Source organism: Schistocerca americana, chromosome 1 (genome assembly GCF_021461395.2).
Source record: "Schistocerca americana isolate TAMUIC-IGC-003095 chromosome 1, iqSchAmer2.1, whole genome shotgun sequence".
Classification (NCBI taxonomy): domain Eukaryota; kingdom Metazoa; phylum Arthropoda; class Insecta; order Orthoptera; family Acrididae; genus Schistocerca; species Schistocerca americana.
Genome location: NC_060119.1, coordinates 39,270,833 through 39,296,857, shown reverse-complemented (window position 1 = coordinate 39,296,857; position 26,025 = coordinate 39,270,833).

The following is a 26,025-nucleotide window of genomic DNA, read 5'->3' as shown; positions in this document are numbered from 1 at the left end:
AAAAGCGAAGAGGTTCGTCTTTGAAATGTGTTGCTTAAAATGCTGCAGTGCATGTCAGCAGTTATAGACAGTGACTGTGACATCCTTGGCCCACCAAAGTACCCATCAACGATGAGGGGACATGTTGATGGGGGGGGGGGGGGGGGCGGCAGCAGTGTGAAGAACAGTGGCAGAGATGCCTTGCAGACCGCATCAATGCAATTCGACAGGGAGGTGTAGAGGTGCACAGCAGATGTATACAAAGGGCAATTGGCCCTGCGGAATTCGTAACTTGGGGGCCTGTCTGCCTGGCGGCAGCAGGGGAACAATAGAACCACTGGAAAGTGGTCACTGTCACAAACATCATCATGGGCTGACAAATGTAGGGAAGCTATGAGAGCAGGAGAGGTGATCATGAGATTGATAGTGGTAAAGGTGCCATTAAGAGCATTGAATTGGGTAGGGGATCCCTCATTGAGGAGACAGAAATTCAGGTCAGTAATAAGCTGGTCAATTAGGAGACCCCTACCCATTGAAGTGTCACTCTCCCACACTGGGTGGTGGCTATTGAAGTCCCAAGGATGAGAAACGGGGTGTGAATTGCTGGATTAAGGTACACAGTGCAAAGTAAGGAATTATTGTACCTGGAGGGAGGTCGACACTGCAAATGGTGATTGCCAGAGACATATGCACTCTAAACACTATAGCTTCCAGGTAGGTACTTAGTGGGATCCGGTGACTACGACATTGGAGTGAACCAAAGTGCAGATCCCACCAGAAGCTTCCCTGTGGCCAGTACAGTTCCGACAGAAGGTTGCATTTCTGGTAGGTGAGGATAGTAACTTTGGCAATTTCAGTGGATGACTGTGTGGCCAGAATCCAGATTACACAAAAAAAAAAAAAATGAGGATACCATGTCACTTGGTCAGTGGCCTTCACCAACAAGGGTGAGGTGACATCCGTAAATAAGATAAGATCTCAGGCACAGGTTGCAAGGCAGGAGGTGGCATTACTGGGGACAGTGGTTGGGGGGGGGCACCTTGTCTTAGGATTTATGTTTCTTCCTGTCCGTTTTCTCCTCCTCCTATTCCTATTTCAGAGCTGGAGGAGGGTAGAGCACAGAGGGAGTACAGGTGACTGAAAGAGAGCGGGTGACCTTCGGATGAACAAACGCACTGTGAGTGATGGTAGGAGTCTTCCAGCCTGAACTGAGCTGGGCAAAGGGGCCTTGTAAGGGAGCCCAATCACTGGCAGGTGCCAGAGAAGGGGCGCACTTCTTCAGCTGGAGAGAGGGAGCAGACCCAGACAGGAGGTTGTGGCAACTGCTAGGGTAGGGGGAGGGAGAGGGGATAGGTGGATGGGGCTGGGCAAGGGAGAGGTAGGAGGAGGAAATGAAGTAAAAGAGAGATAAGTTGAAGATAGTGACACTGGATGGAGTATCTCATACTTTTGGTAACCCTCAGTATAAGACAGGCGATTCGATGACTTGTATTCATGGATCTCCTTCCTCTCTTATACGCCGGGCAAATTTGGCGAGTGAGGGGAGTGGCTTTCAGTACATTTGTCACACACAGGTGTCAGAACACAGGGGCTTCCCTCATGGAATGGTTGTCCACAGTGAGTGTACAGAGGGTCTACCATTCACCAGGAAAACATATGCCCAAATTGCAGCCACCAGAAGCACCGCATAGGTGGTGGGGTGTATGGCTTCACATCACAACTTCGGCACATAACCTTGACTTTCTCTGGGAGGGTATCCCCCAAAAAAGCTAGAATGAAGGCACCAGTATGGATGCGGTTGTCTTTGTGGCCCTTCTCCACATGCCAAACCAAATTCACACCTCTCCAGATTAGCCCAGAGTTCCTAATCCTTTTGCAGGGTGAGATCCCAATGAAAAATCACTCTCTACACCATATTCAGAGATTAGTGAGGGATAAAACAAACTGGGACATTGCCAATATGATCACAGGTGCAAAGAGCTGCCGATTGGGTGGCAGAAGATGCTCTGATCAAGAAAGTTTTCCTCAATATTTTCCACAAAAACAATGGCATTGTGGCAATGAATTGTAAACAATAAAGGGAACCAGGTATTTGGCCATGTCAAGATGAATCAGAGCACCAAGAAAGGGGTAGGAGAGGGTAACTGGGAGTGAGCAGGGATAGGGAGGGAGGGCAGGGTTTTTTTTTTTTTTTTTTTTTTTTTTTTTTCTTGTGGTTTTTGGGCGCAAAACTTCTATGGTCATTAGCGCCCAGCCCGTGACGTAGAAAACAGGAGAAAAACGAAATTTAAAACCAGCAGCAATAGGAACAAAGTCATAAATTTTGAGAAACTAAAGGCAGAAGGAATGCTTAAAAATCCACTATAGAAAGGGGTTGGTTGTCCCCCCAAAAAAAAGCTTCAAATGACTGACGTCATTTCACTGTCACTAATAAACTGTAAAACGCGGTCAGCTGAGCGCGTGTCATCTGCTAAAATCGACGATAGATCAGGCGATAGCTGTAGACGGGAGCGTAACGGATTAAAATAGGGGCATTCAATTAAAAGGTGTCTGACCGTCCACGGCTGAGAGCAGTGGGGACAGAGTGGGGGAGGATCTCCGGTTAAAAGATGTCGATGACTAAAAAGACAGTGCCCTATCCGGAGTCTAGCTAAAATTACCTCCTCCCGACGACGCGTTCGGGAGGAAGAGGTCCATGCGCAAGGAAGGGCTTTCACTTCCCGCAATTTATTATGGGGAAGTGTTGACCAATGCGCATGCCATAAATGAGCAACTTGGCGACATAAACTGCTCCGTAGATCGGTAAACGGAAGAGACTGAATAGCTGGCCGAGGAAGAGAGACTGCAGCCTTGGCCGCTATATCGGCCGCCTCATTTCCACAGATACCAGCGTGTCCCGGGAGCCAGAGGAACGCCACTGAGACGCCCCCCAGGTGGAGCAAGCGCAGACAGTCCTGAATCCGGTGGACCAGAGGGGGCACAGGGTAAAGAGCTTGGAGACTTAGGAGAGAGCTGAGAGAATCTGAGCAGATTACGTACTGTATCCGCTGATGGCGGCGGATGTAGTGGACAGCCTGGAGAATAGCGTAAAGCTCCGCAGTATAAACCGAACACTGGTCGAGAAGCCGAAAGTGATTTGGGGTGTCGCCAACAATATACGCACTCCCTACACCTAACGATGTTTTTGAGCCATCGGTGTAAATAAATGTGGCTTCCGTCATTTGTGCACATAGAGCAGCAAATGCCCGACGGTAAACAAGTGTAGGGGTACCATCCTTGGGAAATTGACATAGGTCTCTGAGCAAGTCGATCCGGGGACAGAGCCAAGGCGGTGCTGTACCCCAAGTTGTCAAGAAGGTTTTAGGAAAGCGGAAGGAAAGAGAATGGAGCATTTGACGGAAGCGGACTCCCGGGGGTAGTAGGGAGGAGGAGCGGCCTGCATACCAGACATCAAAGGAGGCGTCGAAAAAAAGGTCATGGGCTGGATTAGCAGGCATGGAAGACAGATGGCTAGCATAACGACTCAGAAGGACTGCCCGCCGATTGGATAGCGGAGGTTCAGCAGTCTCAGCATAAAGGCTTTCCACAGGGCTGGTGTAAAAAGCTCCAGACACTAAACGTAATCCACGGTGGTGGATAGAGTCGAGACGCCGAAGAATAGACGGCCGAGCAGAGGAGTAGACTATGCTTCCATAATCCAATTTCGAGCGCACTAAGGCGCGATAGAGGCGGAGAAGGACCACTCGGTCCGCTCCCCAGGAGGTACCATTCAGGACACGGAGGGTGTTAAGGGAACACAGACAGCGAGCCAAAAGATAGGAAACGTGGGCGGACCAGCACAGTTTTCTGTCAAACATAAGACCCAAGAATTTAGCGACGTCGGAAAACGGAAGGTTGACAGGACCTAGATGTAAGGAGGGCGGAAGAAACTCCTGACGTCGCCAAAAATTAACACAAACGGTCTTACTGGGTGAGAAACGGAAGCCTGTTTCGATGCTCCACGAGTGGAGGCGATCGAGACATCCTTGAAGACGTCTTTCAAGAAGGCTGGTCCGTTGAGAGCTGTAGTAGATCGCAAAATCGTCCACAAAGAGGGAGCCCGAGACATCAGGAAGGAGACAATCCATAATTGGATTAATGGCGATGGCAAACAGTACAACACTCAGCACGGAGCCCTGGGGTACCCCGTTTTCTTGGGAGAAAGTACGGGAGAGAGTAGTGTTCACCCGCACCCTAAATGTGCGCTCTGCCATTAATTCGCGAAGAAAAAGGGGCAGCCGGCCTCGAAAGCCCCAAGAGAACAGTGTGCGGAGGATGCCTGTCCTCCAACAGGTATCGTATGCTCTCTCCAGATCAAAAAATATTGCTACCGTTTGGCGTTTCTGGAGGAAATTGTTCATGATATAAGTGGAGAGAGCAACAAGATGGTCAACGGCAGAACGATGCTTTCGGAATCCGCATTGGGCTGGTGTTAAAAGACTGCGGGATTCCAGCCACCAAGCTAAACGGTAATTCACCATGCGCTCCAAAACCTTACAGACACTACTCGTGAGAGAAATGGGGCGATAGCTAGAGGGGAGATGTTTGTCCTTTCCAGGTTTCGGAACGGGAACGACAATAGCTTCCCGCCATCGCCTGGGAAAGGTACTGTCGGTCCAAATTCGATTATAAAGGCGAAGGAGGTAACGCAGGCTATGGGTTGATAAATGCAGCAACATTTGGACATGGATACCATCCGGTCCTGGGGCGGAGGAGCGAGAAGAAGAGAGCCCATGTTGGAGTTCCTGCATGGAGAAAACAGTTATGTAGCTTTCGCGATTTTGAGAGGAGAAAGCGAAAGGTTGCACTTCCGCTGCACGTTTCTTCGAGAGAAACGCTGGCGGGTAATTTGAAGAGCTCGAAATCTCAGCAAAGTGCTGACCCAATGAGTTAGAAATTGCGACGGGGTCCACTAAGGTATCATGCGCGACAGTGAGCCCAGAGACCGGGGAGAAACTAGACGCGCCTGAGAACCGTCGAAGCCGACTCCAAACTTCCGAGGAGGGAGTGAAGTTGTTAAATGAGCTAGTAAAGAATTTCCAGCTTGCCTTCTTGCTATCGCGGATGACGCGACGGCATCGCGCACGGAGCTGCTTATATCGGATACAGTTGGCCAAAGTTGGATGGTGACGGAAAATGCGAAGAGCACGTCGCTGCTCACGTATTGCGTCACGGCATGCCTCGTTCCACCAAGGAACTGGGGGGCGCCGGGGCAATTCGGAGGTGCGTGGTATTGAACGTTCCGCAGCTGTGAGAATAACGTCGGTAAAATGTGTGACCTCATCGTCGACGCTGGGAAAGCGACGGTCATCGAAAGTGTCCAATCGGCTTGGGCAAACTTCCAGCGTCGCGAGCGCATATATGGCAGTTGAGGCTGCAGTCGAAGAACACATGGAAAGTGGTCACTCGAGTGTGTATCATCTAGGGCGAACCATTCGAAGCGCCGAGCTAGCGGAACAGTACCGACCGCAAGGTCCAAATGAGATAAATTTGCCGTAGAGGCAGACAAAAATGTGGGGACCCCAGTGTTGAGGCAGACTAGATCCGCTTGGTGGAAGACGTCTAGCAATAGTGAGCCACGTGGACAAGGATGTGGAGATCCCCAAAGCGGGTGGTGGGCATTGAAGTCCCCAACCAGCAAATAGGGGGGTGGAAGCTGATCAAGAAGATGAAGGAGATCAGCTCGTGCCAGTGGTGTAGACGATGGAATGTATACCGTACATAGAGAGAACGTGTATCCAGAAAGGGAAAGGCGGACGGCGACAGCTTGGAAGGAACTGTTTAAGGGGATTGGATGATAATGGAGAGTATCATGGAGCAGAATCACGAGTCCTCCATGGGCTGGAGTGCCTTCAACAGAGGGGAGGTCATATCGGACGGACTGAAAATGAGGGAGAACAAAGCGGTCATGGGGACGCAGCTTTGTTTCCTGAAGACAGAAGATGACCGGCGAGTAGGATCGTAAGAGGATCGACAATTCATCCCGATTGGCGCGAATGCCACGGATATTCCAGTGGATAATGGACATAGGGTGAACAGAAAATGGAGAAACGTGACCAAGGGTTCTGTCAACTCAACGACTGCTCAGAGCTTGCGACCGACAGCATGGAATGGCATTCAGTCGAAGGCAGAAGATCCTGATCCATAGGTTGGTCAGGAGCAGCTCCTGCCACCAACGATCGGCCAGTTGACCGGCCACCAGCAGTGCGCCTTGGCGACATAGAAGATGGCCGAGGGCGATTTCCGCCAGGTGGTGCTGTAGTTGGGACGCAGGAGAGGAACTGTGTTTCTTCGTAGCCTTCTTGGAGGTATGATGTTTAGATGAAGGAGGAACCGATGGTTGTGAAGTTGCAGTACGTAAAAACTCTTCACGAGAATGCTCTTTTTTCGAGGACTTGGCGTCTGACTTTTGGGCTCGAGATTTAGCAGAACCCGATGAAGGGTGAGCCATAGAGTGGGCAGGCGAAAGTGGTGAGGTTGAACAGGCGATCTTTGCACTGGCCGATCTGACGACCGTGGTACTAAATGTGAGGTCGCAAGTCTGCATGGCCGCCTCCTTTGTTGGCCGAGGAGAAGCAAGGACAGTGCTGTATTTTCCTTTCTGAGGCACGGTGGGCTGTCGACTGGCGAGTAACTTTCGAGCAGCAAAGGTCGACACCTTTTCCTTCACCCTTATTTCCTGGATGAGCTTTTCATCCTTAAAAACGGGGCAATCTCGAGAGGAAGCAGCGTGGTCAACCATACAGTTGATGCAGTGAGGGGATGGAGGTGGACAAGCACCCTCATGGGCATCCTTGCCACACGTGACACATTTGGCCGGATTGGAACAGGACTGGCTGGTGTGATTGAACCGCTGACATCGATAGCAACGTGTAGGGTTTGGGACATAAGGGCGAACGGAAATTATCTCATAGCCTGCTTTGATTTTTGATGGGAGTTGAACTTTGTCAAATGTCAAGAAGACAGTGCGGGTTGGAATGATGTTCGAGTCAACCCTTTTCGTAACCCGATGAACAGCGGTGACGCCCTGGTCAGACAGGTAGTGCTGAATTTCTTCGTCAGACAATCCATCGAGGGAACGTGTATAAACGACTCCACGCAAGGAATTTAAAGTACGGTGCGGTTCCACCCGGACAGGGAAGGTGTGGAGCAGAGAAGTACGCAGCAATTTTTGAGCCTGGAGGGCACTGTGTGTTTCCAACAACAGGGTACCATTCCGTAATCTGGAACAAGACTTTACAGGACCCGCAATTGCGTCGACACCTTTCTGAATAATGAAAGGGTTGACCGTGGAAAAGTCGTGACCTTCGTCAGACCGAGAAACAACAAGGAACTGTGGCAACGATGGAAGAACCGTCTGTGGCTGAGACTCAGTGAACTTACGTTTGTGAGCAGACATAGTGGAAGGTGAGGAAACCATTGCGGAAGAATCCCCCATGATTACCGGCGTCTCCGATGGCGCGCTCCTCCCTTGTGGGGGCCCTCACCGAGGGCACACCCGCCTTAGGTGATTGTTCACACCTCAGGTCACACCTCCCAACAAACGGACGGAGGGACCAATCGGCACTTTCGGAAGGTATCAGCTCGGGTAATCACCCCTCCCTGGGCCTGGCCGTTACCAGGGGGTACGTACGTGTCCTACCTGTCTACCCGGGGCGGGGAATTACGCATTACCCCGTCACCGGCTACGCATGGAAGTGCGTGGGTCGGCCTTCAGACACGCACAGGGAGGAAAAAAGAGAAAGGGAAAGGAAAGAAAAGGGGGTCTCAAACGCCGCAGCGGAGAAAAGGGCAAGGAGAAGAGGGAAGGAAAGGAGAAGGACAGAGGAAGGACGAGGACTTGCAAGTGTAAAAGCAAGGAATTTGGAACAGTTTCGAGTGTCCGTCTCCGGACGTAGGCACATACCGTACTCCCAGAGGGGGAGAAAGGGAAGGAAAGAGTGGTGAGGGGTGGGGGGGCGAAGATGGGGGACGGGGAGGGATGCGGAAAGGGAAGGGAAGGTATGCAGCCCGGAAAGGAAGGAGGGCCACATTAGCTCGGGAGGGCAGGGTGACAAATGCAGACAGTAAGGAAGAATAGGCTGCATTAGCTCAGAGCCACATGTGCACCACGCATGAACTAACACGAAGGAACGGTAACCCCCTTGGGAAGGGGGTGGGGGGGTGGCTATTGTCTGCCTAGAGGGAATGATAATGTAAAGTAGTGCAGGCATTTTAGTGACATTTTTGAGTCTTGTGGTAAATAATTATGAATTACAGGACACTGCTAAATAACCATCTGATACAGTTTGCAACACATACAATAACCCTAGACTGATTGCATCAGCACATCTGAAGAAGCTGTTACCATTTCTGTCAGCAACTGGGGAAGGTGCAAGTGAACTTAATGCACTACTTCAAGCAATATTCATGTGCTGATGGCATTACAACTAAATGTATCCTTTCAAGATGTAATTACATCACTGCTCTTTATAGAAAAAAGTTGACCAGTCTGTAACAACAAAATTTAAAACCCGCCTGAGTTTCAATAGCTTTCTGACATTAGAATGGAGATGTGCTTTTCTCAAAAATAAATGCAAATCTGAAATTATCAAGGCTACAGTACTACCATGACACAGCACATATGGGAACAAACAGCAGACCACCTGCAATGTCAAGCACTTAGGGTGTTTGAGATGAATCTAGTCGCTGCTAGTGTTGCGTATGTCATGCGTCACTTGACTCAAGCTTTGCAGAAGTGCAGCAAATTCAGGCAAGCCACGTGTAGTGAACACAAACCTATAGTGATGCCGAACAAATTGTTCAACAATTGTTCAAAGGGTGATTGTAGGGCTTCTAGTTGCACTTATGTATGCCGTCATGCTTGTCAAAAAGGGCACCACACATTGCTACACACAGAAATAAAACACACAAGATGGAACAAGGAAGGATTGTCCTAGTGACATGAAACACAAAAAATGGTATACATCCATCAAGTACATTGCATTACTGCTCACTTATAATCATCCGAGACAAACAAGTGCTGCTTACAACAGTGACAACATGGTTGATAGATAGTAGTGCCTCTGACTTCACGGATGGCACAGTAGAGTATACATTCAAGGAACAGGTGGAATCATATCAGAAACAAAGCAGCACGTCTCTGTTTAAGTTGACTTCTGTATAAACCTCTTCATTTCACCTTCTGTCTGGGATCAAGACAAGATGTCAGTTACCTTCAGCAAAATTAAACAGTGTGTTGGATTTGACACATATAAAACTTATCGATCTAGAATTTCGGTCACCTGGCAAGATCGACAAGTTGCTGAGAGCAAAAGTTTCTCTGTACATTCAGAAGGCGAGGACTATCTCCATAAGAACTGATCATCCAGTGCTTTAAGAGACAGAACTGTGTTGGATTATGTATGTGAAGGAGTATCAAATGGTAGAGCACAAAATGTTTTCAAGGTGGCCATTCATATTACGCTTTGTGAAAACTGACACCGACTTTCTTGAACAAACTGTGGAAGACAGAAGGATTAAATCATGTCTGAGTCGTAGCAACACTTGCACATGTGTGTTGGTTTGGTGGGTCCTGAAGAACGATTGGCGTGTGGACATGTGGCTGGCAAGTTGTTGCTTTTGGCAGACTCCCACTGTCCGGTGCAGGTCCCAAGATGCTGCTGAAGGTTGAATCAGTCATAAGGCCAGATAGCGGTGAGCTGCATGAAGACATACGGACATTGCAAGCAACCAGATTGGCAAGTAACTGGCTTACTCTACAAGCTTAAATTTTATGGCTCCTCAATGATCACCTGAGTGTGTAGGATGCAATAATACCCTGGCTGGAATCCTGCAATGTATGGCTCCTTCACAACTGAGTGAAGTAAAGTGTTGTTCTTTTACATTTGTGTTATCTAAAATTGCATCTGTTACATTAATGCACCTATGAGTGACTGAGTGCATGATCATCAGTCAGTGTTATTAATTACAATTTGTGTTCCAGGTAATATGTCATGCAAGTGTAAGAGTATTCCCTGTTGTAAGTCTCATGAAGGGAATCAATTGTAACGTGATCTATGTCAGAGGCAAAGTGATCTTGGTACATGTGTACACTTGAGTTATCTTATCAGCAGGTGCTGATATTTTCAATTCTGAATAACAGAAATTTTAAACAATGTCAATTACATTGCTAGTCACTTGTGCGTTTTGTTCACATTTTCTACTTCCTGCCCCTTCTTGTGTGAAGCTTTATTTGTGCAGAATTCTGTTCCCATTGGTGTGTGTTGGCAGGGTAGCTTTGGCAGGAAATGATGTGTTCTTGTTCCCTGTGTCCAGAGCAGAGGCATGTTTGCCTTTTGCTATGGTGGCACCTCTGTTGTCGCACGGCGTCTGAGTTGACTGGCAGTCTGCTGCCCCTACCAGTCACTCGAGTGAAGCGAAGTTGCTCATCTGACATGCTCGATGTCAGAGTGCCGCAATTTGGGCAGGAACCAGTAGTCTGTTCAATTCGGTGAATTTATTGAGCTCAGGAGGATAAGGTACATTTATAGAGTCTGAGGTTCCTGCTCATTATAACTAACTACTCGCTTAAATGTTGCATCCTTATTACCAATTCTAAATACATTAAGTTTAAAACCTGTTAGTTACCAGTGTAAACTGTCGACATTTACCTTGGTGCATAGTCATTAGCTAACTCCACTTGGGGAATTTGGCTGCTCATTCCTAGTTGACTGTGATAGCTCTCTGCTCTAGCTCTCAGCCTGCTCTGAATTTTTGACAAATGTATGTTTATTAAATGTCTTTTACTTCTCCCAGCACAACCTGTGATATATGAGCTATCAAATATGATGTTAGGTTTATTGAATTACTAAGCGACACAAGTTAAACATATGATACCCAAAGAAAAGAAGACCTCTCTATGAAGTGCACGAAAAATCTATTTAATGGTTCAGATAGTATTCTAATAAGATTTTTTTCAAGTTCATCTGGCTATGATAATAGCAAGAAGAGTGACTCCATTATCAGTTTAAAAAGGTAATTGGCATGTAACTGCAATAACTAAATATTTTAGACAACTGTAGGTGGTAATTATCATGTTTACTGAATATCAACTGTGGTGTAACTGATCTCTTGGTTAATGTTACATATTTCTCAATGTCTATAGTACCAATGAATGATGGTTACTGCCAGAAAGTCATATTCCAGGTCAAATAGTGGGTTTAAACTTTTATTCACTTTCAGAATTTTTTCTCTTGCATGAAATCTGCTGCAAATACATGAACAATTTCTGCAGAGTGTGACAATGATAGTTATTTCATCAGGCTTCAATGTACCTGTTGATTTGAGTGGTTCATTCCATGCTATCTCATTCTTGCTCAGTGAAGTGCCATGCCCTAGATCTGTTGCACCCATTACTGTCATTAGCCAGTATGCGTGTATTCTTTGAAAAATTTTTGTGACTGTTCAGTAGGTAATTACATTGTAATAATAGACCCGAGTTACCAGTGCAAATGGAGTTGCGAAGGTTGTGGTGTCAGGAAAGATTGGAGTGAAAAAAATAATAAGTATGAAGTGAAGATATATAGGATATGTAGAAAGGAGTTGATTAATTAAAATGGGGTGTGCAGGGCAGCCCACAGAAGGGCTAAAACCCATGGGCTAATGAAAACTGTGAGCACCCTGGAATGAGGCCAGGAAACAGAGGGGAGAGGGGGGGGGGGGGGGTTCATTACATGCCAAAAAGCTAAACTTCTTTGCTGCTGGTGAAACTCACCCTCTCTCTGACAGTCTCAGTTGTGCTTCCTCTACTTTCACTCACCTGAGCTATAGGACGTGGGGCTTCGTCGGCAACAGGGCCTGATTGACAAAAAAGGAAATTGTGTGTTAATATAAAAAATACTTAATCTGCAAAAGTCAAACAAACAGTTAATAAATGAAGACTGTTTCAACATGACATTACAAAGAACAGAATCAATTATTTCTATCTTTTAGAGTGCCTAGTGATCAGTGAATAACTGAGCATCTAATCTAGTCAATTATGTACGACAGTGAAAATTACTAACCAAGTTCCACAAAGCCGGAACTTTATTCCAGTTGCAAGCTGGCTATCTGAATACTGCCAGGGGCAAATAAACTTTTATTGTCAACATACAATGTAATCCTCCTTTCTTTACTTACAGATGGATACACATAGCCAGGAGACTGTGTAGCAGATGATGTGGGTTGTTTCTCAGGTTCATTCTTCGTAAAGGTGAGGCAGGAAGAAATTTTATGAGTATGGGAACAGGATGGAGTAGAAGACATCATAGGAATGAGGTGGAAGTGTACCATTTGACTGGTACTTCACAATGCTGTCTTGAGACATTCAACAGAGTGCTGCCTGTTGCTGGCATGTTAATAAACCTGAAACAAACTCAGAGCAGATCATCTTGCCCGTGACAGCCATTGTATAGTTTCTGTATAGGGACCACATGACACTGGACAATTTTCCAGTATTCCTGTGCTCTTCACAGCCTTCATAGACCACTGCACAATGGCTCACCAGCCAACCCAAGTCCCAGACTTGACATCGTCTATCTAATTCTGAGTGCCATGTCTATATTAGTAAGAATGCAGCCCACAATATTGGCATCATTAGTGCAACCTACTCTTTAGATACCTACAACAGTGCCTATCAGTTGTTACAAACAGAGTGCTGAACTAGAGTTTCAAGAAATGTTCTCATATTATCAAACATCTTTCATTGGATCAGGGCATTCTTTACCTTGCCTTGCTTTAACATTCACAACTATTCCTCTGAGCACAGCAACATTGGAATCTAGGACATCGTCAGTGCAGCTTGCAGTGCTCAGCTTAGCTCATATTAGTGACAACCTTACAGCATAACAGGACTATTGTGATGTTTTTTTGCACTAGGAAGCCATTTAACATGCCCAACATTATAATGTGCCTTCTGTGTTGCAATGACGTTCTGATGTTCATGACAACCTGAGCACATTTCTCACCTTGTGCATGGATCATCCACAATAGGTGGGATGAATGACCATGAGAGTGGGTGGCAGATGGGGCAATGCAGTTCCCTACTGGACTCCCTGTAGAGAGGTGAGGCAGGAAGACAAACACATTGGTCTGGGAAAAGACTGTAGTGAAAGTCTTAATGGGAAATATATTAAGAGCAAAGGGACAGTGATACTGTACGTACATTATCTTCGGATACTTATTAGAAATTCTCTCCAAATGTGTGTGCACATTTCTCCTATGTGTTTCAGTTGTTTCTACTACACTATTTTCTCCTAGCCTCTTAATTTCAGAGGTAATCAGCTCTCATATGTCATAAAGTAAAGCATAGAAACCTTATTCTTGCTGACTATTCTTCATAAATCCCCCTCTCTCCCAGTATTCAAAACACAGCTCCATAAATAATTGTAAACACTTAAATTATGCCAAGAAACTACTAATAAGGAAAACAATGCAATTGTCTCCAGTACACCATCTCATGAGGAGGAAGAAAAATAGTACATCGAAAAACGGTATCTGTACATTTGTGATGGCTAATCTCCAATTACAGTCAGGATTTTGACAGAGTCAGGTTTAATAGATACTTGCATTAATTAGCAAAGTTGTTTTGTAAGCTCTATTACTGCAATGCCAGTCATGTCATCCAGCCATAGATACTTAGCCTTAGCTGTGGTAGCTATTATAAATGTAAAAACGTAGCTTTGAATATAAAAGGAATGATCAAAACACTAATTTTTCTGAACACACTAGTTACAAGACACAGACATCACTTCTCTTCAAGAATAAGTTATCAGTGAAAATATATGTCTAATAGTATATACCTAGCAAATAGTGTCATAAAGATAAGTAATATCTTCACTGACTTTGCCACCCACAAAAAAGCAAAATCCTGGAAGTTATTTCTACAAAAGGAGTTCAGAAGACTTCTTGTGTTGGTGATATGAGGGCTATGTAGCACTGGAATGGAGACAAGGAAGGGTCTGAATGGGTGAGAAATTTGACTAATGAAGGTTAAAGCAAGGAGGGTTACAGGAACGTTGGATATACTGCAGGGAGAGTTCCTGGCCACAGTTTATCACTGGTCATTCTTGCAGAAAAACAGCTTGTTTCTTGTCATTCCCATGCTGAAATCAGCAAATTGGTTGCAGCTCAGCTTGTATATCACATGACTGGTTTCCCACATATCCCTGCCTTTGGTGGGATATAAGATGTTTGTGACCAGACTGGAGTGGTGGTGGTGGAAAGATGTATGGGACAGGTCTTGCATTTACTTCTATTACAGTGATATGAGCCGTGAAGTAAGGGTTTGTGAGCAGGGATTGTGCTGGGATGGACGAGTATATTGTGTAGGTTTGGTGGACAGAGGAATACCACTGTGGGACGGGTGTGAAGGATAGTAGGCAGGACATTTCTGATTTCAGAGCACAATGACAGTTTGTAGGAACCCTGGCAGAGGATGTAATTCAGTTGTTCCAGTCCTGGGTGGTACTGAGTTACGAGGGGAATAATCCTCTGTGGCCAGATTGTGTGACTTTGGGGGTCATGGGAAACTGCAAAGATAAGACACAGAAGATTTGTTTTTGTACAAGGTTTGGAGGATAATTATTGTCTGAACACTTCATTGAGACCCCCGGTATATTTCGAGGGGGGCCCCTCATCACTGCAGATGTGGCAACCATGGGTGGATAGGCTGTATGGGAGGGACTTCTTGGTATGGACTGGGTGGTAGTTGTCAAAATGAAGGTATTACTTGCAGTTAGTTAGTTTGATATAGGCACAAACAGTGATGTAGCCGTCTTTGAAGTGTACATCAACACCTATGAAGGTGGCTTGTTGGCTTGAGAAGGTCCTGGTGAAGCAAAGGAGGAGAAGCTGTTGAGGTTCTGGAGGAATGCGTATAGGGTGTCCTCACTCTCGCTCCAGATCACAAAGATGTCTTCAATGAATCTGAATGAGGGGAGGGGTTTTAGGATTCTGGGTGTTTAGGAAGAACTTTTAACCCATACTTAATCACTCATATCCCTGTAATAGACCTAGATGCAAGACCTGTCCCATACATCCCACCACCACCACCACCACCACCACCACCACCACCACCACCACCACCACCACCTACGCCAGCCTGGTCACAAAGGTCACTTACCCCATTGAAGGCAGCGCTACCTGTGAAACCAGTCATGTGCTATATAAGCTAAGATGCAGCCATTGTGCTGCATTATTTGTGGGCATGACAACAAACAAACTGTCTGTCCACATAAATGGCCACATACAAACTGTGGCAAGAAACAAGTTGATACCCTGCTGCTAAGCATGCTGCCCAACTTGACATCCTTCATTTCAACTCTACTATATAGTGAGTAGCGACTCTGTTTCATAATATTCTTTGTTTCAATTCACTTCTTCAGTTTTATGAGTCATTCACCTCAGTTGCGTCTAATTCTATTTCGTGTTTAATTTTAAATGAGCTATTTCTTCTTTACAATTTAATTATTTGATAGATTAAAAAATCTACTTGCCAAGCAGCAGCAGAAACACACAAACACACACACACACACACACACACACACACACACACACACACACACACACACACACACACGAAAGAATGTGATGGGTGATTAGATGTTTTTATCTATCCAATTAACTTACACTGTTTGACAAGAGTGTGAACTTAGCAAGGGCTCATCACATGGGCATGCTACTGTTTTCTTTCTGTGAAATTATCATAATTAATTACAGTGGAAATTGCAAATACATTTTTAAATGTTATTCAAATCTGTAGATAATAGCAAAATCTAATTCTGACTGAAAATGTGTGTTGGTACCAGTAGCATGGATTCAGAAAATGTGCTTTGAAAAAAAGAAAAAATACCTATTGGAGGTAGCAAATTTAGTTTTCAGTGTCAGTTCTGTAATTAGGAAGCCTGTCTTTCCATACTATGAAAAGGAATGTTGCTACTCACCATGTAGCGGAGATGCTGAGTCGCAGATAGACGCAACAGAGAGACTATTGTTGATGAAGGTCTTAATGGCAGTCTTTTTGTTGTGCCTATCTGCAACTCAGCATCTCTGCTATATGGTGAGTAGCAACCTCCCTTCCCATAATACTGTTACATTCCATCCTGAATTTTTCTCTTTCCACACTCTCATAGAAAAACACTTATGTATTTTTATGCCTGAAATGAAATAAGAAAATTTTACACAAGATACTAATTTACCTGATGCTTTGTTCCTGTGGGAAGAAATACAGATGAAGCAAAAGCATCTAAAATCAGAGTGATGAACATTACCTTTTGTACAGAAAATGAAGCATTAGCAGACACTGTATTATTGATAAGTAATGTTTATTACATCCCTGTCCTCTACTCAATGAGAAGATTATGCACTTCAGTGTCCACATGTTCCACAATACAGGTTAACTTTCCATGCAACATGCAACCGAAGGTAGTGCACTCAATAGTGTCTCAACAATACGCTTTTTTAAACTACCACATTCTCTGATTCAACCTACTACATCACCAACAACAAAAAAATAAACTCTAGTTCCACCAGCAGTATCTCATGCAACACATAGTACCATAGGGCAAACAACTGGTAAAATGCCCCTATTGGAGCACATGAAAGATGAATATTTTCCTCTTTAAAATACTGACAGTAGAGTGAGGAACCAGCTACCCCAGTCTACATTTTGCCTTCCTCACCAAACGTTTTTGCAATGTGAACATATTCCCACTGTTTTAACACGCAATTACCTAAATTCATTCATCCGGTCTCTCCCTCTAGTGAAGCCTTCATGCTCACCACCTCCCCCTCACTGTCACTGTCACTGTCACTGTCTATGTATATGGCTCTCCCCCACTGTCTCATTTTTCTCCCACTGATTTACAGTATATCCCACTGACAATGTCACCTCTCTCAATTACACTGTCTGTTTTTGTCTTTCTTTGATAAGTTCACTGACTCCACAACTCCTTAACAGCTCAAAAATAATTCTGGGGCATCCAAGTTAGTTGTTTTTCCTTATACACTAGAGTGTAAGACCTCAGACCAAAATTTTCTCTCTCCCACACTTGTGTGTTCATGTATACCAAGAAGCTGATTTATGGTGTCCCTAAGTCTTCCTGTTTGTCTACACAGGCTCCTATCTCTTTTCCTCCCACTGATTCTATCTTCACAAATCTCTCCTCCTCTTTTACAGACACTGTCTCACTGACTACCAGTATCTCATTTACCTTTCTTTTTAAAGAAATTTCCATGATTTGAATATTACTTGTTCATTTGTTTACACAGTCATGATTTCAACTTTATACCCATTCTGAAGATCATGTTGAAAAATTAAGATTGTTTGACCAGTCTGTGAGTTACTGAAAAAATATACTTTTGGTCTTTTAAGGTGGGTTCTATTGCAGGATATGAGTATGTGTGAAAGATATGTGATGTGGCTGATATTGTGCACAGTTGAAAACTATAAATGGGTCTATAAAGTTAGAAACATGTTTTTTTTTCAATAACAGAACAACACAGCATGACATACATATTAACATTTCAACAGGCATTCAAGAATGGCTATGAAGCCAATGGCATTATTGTGCAAAATAAAAGCACACTCTTAAGTCAATTGATGGAAATTGGTTTTAAAACATCCCCCACCCCCACAATTGTGTCCCTCATGCTCATTCCCTCATTGTGGAGCATTTGAATGCAATGGAGAAGGTTCAACAATGAAGAATATGAGAACCACAAGCCAAATCAGAAAAATTACTGGTTGGCCTTATGTGCATCATCCACTTGCTTGTCATCGATTAGTGTGTGAACACCACTGATCATTCCTATCCAGCACCATTACTGATGACTAGAAAATGTGTCTTTGTGCTAATTTAAGGGAAGGAATAGAATGGAATGCTTTTGTCTAAACAAGGCAGCAATGCTACAAAACCACGTGATTTCTACTGTTGTGGATTAAGAAAGTTACCCCAACATTGACAGACTGCAGTGATTAGTGGAGCAGATTATATTATTTATGATGACTTAAGTCTCCATTATGTATAGTGTGTGTTTTTTGAACTCGCAGAAAACATTAAAGTCTTATGCACCAGCCTAAGATGTTCTGTTTGTCATGAAAGAGTTACTATGGAAATAAGCAGTGAAAGGCTAAGCCTTGAATAACATTTGCCACACTCCGTCCCTTTCTCAATCAGATAGATTTTCTTAAACCTGCAGGACAACTCTGTGCGGAGTTGTGGTGGACACATTGAGTGAGAATGTCAGTGAGGGGATGGGGTGGGGTGGCACAGGATGTAATATAGAAGGCACAGGGACAGATACGGGGATATGGACGGAGCTATGCTTGAGGAAGGCAGCACACGGGTAATGAGTAATGAGGGAGGGAGGATTGTGGAACTTAAGGATGAGTTAAGGGGAACTCCCATTTGTTTAAATTAGGGAAGTTGATATGGGAGTGGACGGGGTGACAGAATTGGAGATGGGTATCGAGTATGCAGTACACAGTTTGTGAAGCTACAACCAAGTCAGGCATTTTGTACTCAGTAGCATATTGTCAATGCGTAGTCAATAACCCTCTTGGCAGGTGAGGGATAACTGGGGCACCCAGGCTATTTCACACGTCATGTCAGTGAGGTTGCAAAATACTGATTCAGGAGAGAAGAAGGATTACAGGGACAATATTCTTCATTTCGAGACATGATGATGCGGTTTCAAATCACTGGACATGAATGTGGTTAACTTGATCCAGTCCCCAATAAGATTGGCAATTTTTCTCTTTAAGAAGCTCAACTATGCTGAGTGATTGTTTTATACATAAATATATTTATCTCAAGGTGATAATTTTAATATGAGCCACGACTACGGAATAAGGGGACTGTGATCTTAACATTGCTAATTATTGTAGTGTGCCAATTTGTAATGTTAGCTCACCTTTACAATGACTTATTTTAAAATGTCAATTTGGTACTTAGAAATTTGTCTTCTTTCTCTTTCATCACGTTTCCCTCACAATCTACCACCGCATACATTTTAAACACAACTGCATATTTGTGACCAATCTTTTGTAGTTACAAAGGCACTGCCAATTTTCAGTATGAATTATGTACCATGTAATTAACATCCAGTGTCAAGTTCAAGTATAAACTTTTGAACAACTGTTTCACTGAAATACTTTAGCAAGAAAAATATGGAAAAAAATACCACATAAGAAAATATTAAAGCGATAACTTTAGCATGTAATTAAGCTACTGAATAAAGCAAAAATCTCACCTGCCAGTACCTCCTCTGGGTGTACCTCTTCATGTTCCTGCAAAAAAAAATTAAAAAGCTGAATAACTTTACATGAACTGAATTTAAGCATAAATGAAACACCTTCAAATGTGTCAGTGGTATGTTATCTCACTGCACATGCTCATCTCAGTGTTAGTAAGTTGGTAAATTATATAATGACAGATTACGAATCAGGTGCAGTGACAAGTAGATACATGTGAATTTTATTAAAGTGCAATTGACGAAAACTGCATAATAATACAAATGAAGAATCACAAAATATTTCTATTTCAATTGAGCATAACTGTCTGAATTCACTAGAGCTGCCAGCTGCCACTTACAGCCACTGCCAAGGTGCAGGACTAAGGAGCCCACAAAACACAAGTCAACATGGTGGGAATGTAGACTACAGCTGCTAGATCCATGAAGGCTGGTGCAAGGATAATGCCAGTGACTGAAATAGAAGTACAGAATAGTTTGCTGGAAAGAACACCCCTCAAATATGACCTGGTGGAGTAGTCTGAAGGATCGTGGAAGGAGAAGTGAATAACAGACCATTATAAAATTACAGATCATAGAGATAGTGATAGGGTTTATTATGCCTATATCTGCTGCTACCAGGACAGAAATTTGAAATTGATTCTTGGTCTCAGAGAGCCATCTGAGGTTGGCCCACACAACAGAAGAGGGTGTGGAACAGTTAAGAGAACTAGTAAATGGACATTTGAAAATTTGTGTCTGATGCAGCTGAATCATGTCCACACTTGCTTAGAGGCCTGTGGGAGCCACATTGGACAGGTTCTCTAACGGTTGTCTTGTCTCAGCATGTTGAGTGCTGTAATGTACTGTACAGGATTTCCGGCCTCGAGTCTGTATGATCCATTTTGCTCATTATTCTCTTATGGGTAGTTTGCTGCAGTTTCTTCCTTTCTTCTTCTTCTTCTTCATTTTCATTTTGTGAGTCAGGGATTCTTGCCCGCTCTGGTTTTACAGTTGTCTCCACAATCTCCTGGGCTGTCCTCCAACTCTTCTGCCGCTCAGCGTGTACTCCTACATTACCTGTGTTAAGTCTGGTTTTGTATCTTTTTAAATGTTTTATTACATATTAATCTTATATTTAGTCTTTCCTAATATCTTAATTGCGGATTGTATCCACCCTCACACCATCTTTAATACTCCTTTAAGATCTCATTTCCGCCGCCTGTATTTTCCTCAGTTGGTTTTGCGTTTTTTTTTTGTTTTGTTTTAGGGCGCAAAACTGCTATGGTCATTAGCGCCCAATCTGTGACTTAGGTAAACGTAAAATACGAAAATGGAACCAGCAGCTAAGGGAGCGAAACTCAAAAAATTGGAGAAACTAAAAGCAGGAGTACAGCATGAAAAACCACTAGAGAAAGGGTTTGGTTGTCCCCAAAAAGGGCTTCAAATGACCGACGTCATCTCACTGCCACTAATAAACTCAAGAACGCGATCAGCTGAGCGCGTTATCTGCTAAAATTGACGATATTTCAGGCGACAGCTGTAGACGGGCGCGTAACAGAGTAAAATAGGGGCACTTGAGTAAAAGGTGTCTCACTGTCCACAGCTGAGAGCAGTGGGGACAGAGTGGGGGAGGATCACCGCTTAAAAGATGTCGATGGCTAAAAACACAGTGCCCTATCCGGAGTCTAGTTAATATTACCTCCTCCCGACGACGCATTCGGGAGGAAGAGGTTTAAGCACAGGGAAGAGCTTTCATGTCCCGCAATTATGGGGAAGTGTTGACCAATGTGCATGCCATAAAAGAACAACACGATGACATAAAACACTCCATAGATCGGTGAAGGGAATCGTGTGAATAGCTGGCCGAAGAAGAGAGACTGCAGCCTTGGCTGCTATATCGGCCGCCTCATTTCCACAGATATCAACGTGTCCTGGGATCCAGAGGAACACCACCGAGACGCCCCCAAAGGGAGCAAGTGGAGGCAGTCCTGAATCCGGTGGACAGGGTAGAGAGCTTGGAGACTGAGGAGAGAGCTGAGAGAATCTGTACACATAACATACTGTATCCGCTGATGGTGACGGATTTATTGGACAGCCTGGAGAACAGTGTAAAGCTCCGCAGTATAAACGGAACACTGATCGGGAAGCCGAAATCGATTTGGGGTGTCGCCAACAATATAGGCACTCCCTACACAAAATGATGTATTTGATCCATCAGTGTAAATAAATGTGGCATCCTTCATTTGTGCACATTGAGCAGAAAATGCCCGACAATAAACAAGTGAAGGGGTACCATCCTTCAGAAACTGACAAAGATCACGGAGCAAGCAGGTCTGGGGATGGAGCCAAGGTGGTGCTGTACCCCCAGTTCTCAAGAAAGTTTTAGGAAAGCGGAAGGAAAGAGAATGGAGCAGTTGACGGAAGCGGACTCCCGGTGGTAGTATGGAGGAAGGGTGGCCTGCATACCCTACATCAAAGGAGGCGTCGAAGAAAATGTCATGGACTGGATTAGCAGGCATGGAAGACAAATGGCTAGCATAAAGACTCAGAAGGACTGCTCGCCAATTGGACAGCGGAGGTTCAGCAGTCTCAGCATAAAGGCTTTCCACAGGGCTGGTGTAGAAAGCTGTAGATACTAAACGTAATCCACGGTTTTTTTTTTTTTGGTGGGGTTTAAGGGTGCTCAACTACTTAGGTCATTAGCGCCCAGTCACAGTTGTTAGAGCACATGGAATGTAGTAAAGCTCAAGGGGAGGGGGGGGGGGACACCAGAAAGTCCTGACAAAGATGAAGATAAAAGACGTATAAAAGTTAGATGTCTTTGGACAAGCCAGTCAAAGTTATAAAAAGCAGAACACGAGCAGCTGCTCGAGCGTCATCAGCTAAATTATCCGGTAAAGTAGATGGCAGGGACAGGACAACACAAGATTGACAAAATCGGGGACACGACAATAAAACATGGCACACTGTTAATGCTTGACCACAAGGGCACTGCGGGGCTGGGTCACCGGAGATCAGGTAGCGGTGGCTAAGCTGGCAATGCCCAATCCACAACCTAGTCAGAAGGACCTCTTCTCGCCGAGATGGTCGGGAGGAGGATGTCCAAGCAGTTGGGAGCAGTTTTACTGCCCGGAGCTTGTTTCCTTGGAGGAATGACCAAGCATCTCACCACAACGACACAAGCCTCTTACAAACAACCCCATGAACGTCAGATAACGGGACGCAATGGGAGGCTGGCCGAGGCAGGAGGACTGCAGCCTCATTCCCAGGCACTCCTAAATGCCCGGGAACCCACAGAAAACTGACAGGAGACCCTCATCAGCGAAAGAATGGAGGGACTGCTGGATCCGTTGCACCAAAGGATGGACCGGATAGGGAGCTCCAAGGCTCTTAAGAGCACTGAGGAAATCAGAGCAGAGTGTATACGATGAATGGTGGTGGCGGCGGGCATACTCAACGGCCTGATGGAGAGCAAAAAGCTCGGCCGTAAAGCTGGAACATTGGTTGAGGAGCCAGTATTTAAAGGTGGCGGCCCCAACGACAAAGGCACAGCCGACACCATCGTCAGTTTTGGAGCCATCGGTGTAAATAAAGGTGTGACCAGCAAGTCGTGCACGAAGTTCGACAAACTGTGAGCAATACACATCAGCCGGAGTACCCTCCTTCAGGACTGAGCTGAGGTCGAGATAAATATGAACCAGAGCCTGGAGCCAAGGTGGTGTCGGGCTCTCACCCTCTCTGAAGGTGGTAGGGAGGGCAAAACCCAATTGTCGAAGCAGGTGATTGAAGCGGACTCCAGGGGGCAGCAGGGCAGTCAGATACAACCCATACTGACGGTCGAGAGAATCGGCAAATGAGGACTGATAAGAGGGCTGGTCGGGCATTGACAACAGCTGGCAGGGATACCGACAAAGCAGTACGTCGCGCCGGTAGGTCAATGGTAATTCGGCAGCTTCAGCATAAAGACTCTCGACGGGACTAGTGTAGAAGGCTCCGGTCGCAAGACGTAACCCCCGATGGTGGATGGAGTTGAGACGGCGTAAGAGGGATGGCCGAGCAGACAAGTAGACAAGGCTCCCATAATCCAGCTTTGATCGGACTATGGGCCAATACAAGTGAAGCAGGACAGTGCGATCCGCTCCCCAAGATGAATCACTAAGCACTCTGAGGACATTAAGGAACGTGTACAATGGGCAGCCAAATAAGAGACGTGTGGAGACCAACGAAGTTTCCTGTCCAATGTGAGCCCTAGAAACTTAGTTGTTTCCACGAAAGGGAGAACAACCTGACCGAGATGTAAGGACGGCAGAAGGAACGCTTTATATCGCCAAAAGTTGATACAAACTGTCTTCTCTTCAGAGAAACGGAAGCCATTTGCCACACTTCATGAGTATAGGCTGTCTAGACAACGCTGAAGGCAGCGCTCCAGGAGGCATGTTCTCTGGGCACTGCAGTAAATAGCGAAGTCATCGACAAAGAGAGAGCCTGAGACATTAGGTGCAATGCAATCCATAATTGGATTGATCGCGATGGCAAAAAGGGCTACACTCAAGATGGAGCCCTGAGGCATTCCGTTCTCCTGGAGGAAGACGTCGGACAATACGGAACCCACACGTACACTTAACTTTCGATCTGTTAAAAAGGAATCAATAAAAAGGGGCAGGCGCCCGCGTAGACCCCACCTGTGCATAGTGCAGAGGATACCTCCTCTCCAACAGGTATCATAAGCCTTCTCCAAATCGAAGAACACAGCTACCGTTTGGCGCTTTCGCAACAAGTTGTTCATGATGAATGTCGACAAGGTCAACAGCGGAGCGGCGGTGACGAAAGCCGCATTGAACATTGGTAAGTAGCAGTCGAGATTCAAGAATCCAAACTAACCGAGCGTTAACCATGCGCTCCATCACGTTACAGACACAGCTTGTAAGAGAAATGGGGCGGTAACTAGAAGGAAGGTGTCTATCCTTCCCAGGTTTGGGTATAGGAACAACGATGGTGTCACGCCAACGCATGGGGACTTGACCTTCGGTCCAGACGCGATTGTAGGTACGAAGAAGGAAGCTTTTGCCTGCCGGAGAAAGGTGTGCCAGCATCTGAACGTGAATGGCATCTGGCCCCGGAGCTGAGCAACGGGACAGTGCAAGTGCACGTTCGCATAGTAAAGGGGGCACTATAAGTTTCCAGATTCAGCGAGTGAAAGGAAGGTCGCCGAGCCTCTTCTGCCTCTTTCCTGGGAAGGAAGGCAGGGTGGTAATGGGCGGAGCTTGAAACCTCCGCGAAAAAGCGGCGAAGGCGTTGGAGACAGCCACAGGATCAACAAGGACCTCATTACCTGAGGTCAGGCCAGGTACCGAGGAGTGGGCCTTAATGCCCGACAGCCGGCGCAGGCCACCCCAGACGATAGAAGAGGGAGTAAAACTGTTAAAGGAGCTGATGAAAGAGGCCCAACATGCTTTTTTGCTGTCTTTGATGACTCTACGGCATTGCGCTCGGAGTCGTTAGTATCCAATACAATTTGCCAACGTAGGATGGCGGCGAAAGGTGCGTAGAACACGTCGTCCAGCACGTGACGTGAAGAAGAGGTAGTACGAGGATTGGAACGTTGGGCAGCATTGATGATAACAGCCGTGAAATATTCAACCTGACTGTCACAACTGAGAAAATCGTGGTCCGGAAAGGTCGCCAGGGAGGAGTAAAGTCCCCAGTCAGCTTTCGGTATGTTCCTGCTCGAAGGACGTGGGGATGGGGTGTGGTGCAGGAGACGAACGACACAGGGGAAGTGGTCGCTCAAATAGGTGTCAGAAAGGACATACCACTCGAATCGACGGGCAAGAGTGGTAGAACAGATCTAGAGGTCCAAGTGGGGGTAGGTACGAGTAGAGTCCGAGAGGAAAGTCGGGGCGCCAGTATTGAGGCAGACAAGATTGAGATGGTTGAAGACATCCGCCAAGAGGGAGCTTCTCTGACAGGATGCAGGAGAGCCCCAAAGGGGACGATGGGCATTGAAGTCGCCAAACAATAAAAACTGCGGAGGAAGCTGAACAATCAGGTGCATCATGTCAGCCCGACTAACTGCGGATGACGATGAAGTGTAGACAGTACAAACAGAAAAAGTAAAGGCAGAAAGAGTAATACGGACAGCTATTACTTGGAGTGGGGTGGTCAATGGGATGGGATGGTAATAGACATCGTCCCGAACGAGCAACATGACCCCACCATGAGCTGGAATACCGTTCACAGGGGTGAGGTCATACCACTCCGAGGTATAGTGGGTAAAAGCAATACGGTCAGTTGGGCGCAACTTGGTTTCCAGGAGACCAAGGACGAGCGGACAGTGCAGGCAGAGGAGCAGTTGTAATTCCTCCCGATTAGATCGAATACCTCTTATGTTCCAATGTAGCAAAGCCATCGCTAGTCAGAAAAAAGGGGGAATGAAACAGGGGAAGAGCTGGTCACCTCGACGGCCGCAGAGGGCCAGGTTATGAGGGAACAACGCTACAACCGGCGGGAGGCGGATCCTGTTCCATCGAGTCATCGCCAGCTGCGGCCGCTGTCCTGGGTTGCGTAGGAGGGGCAGTATCATTCGCCGACGAGAGGCCAGCTGAGCGCCTGGCAGCAGAGCGTCCCGGCCAAACTGAGGACGGCCGGGAGCAGCGACTCATGGATGGAGCGTCAGACAAAACGCGCCGGGGTGGAGAGGGGGATAAAGACTTCTTCTTGGAGGCCTTCTTGGAAGTCTGATGAGGCACGGGG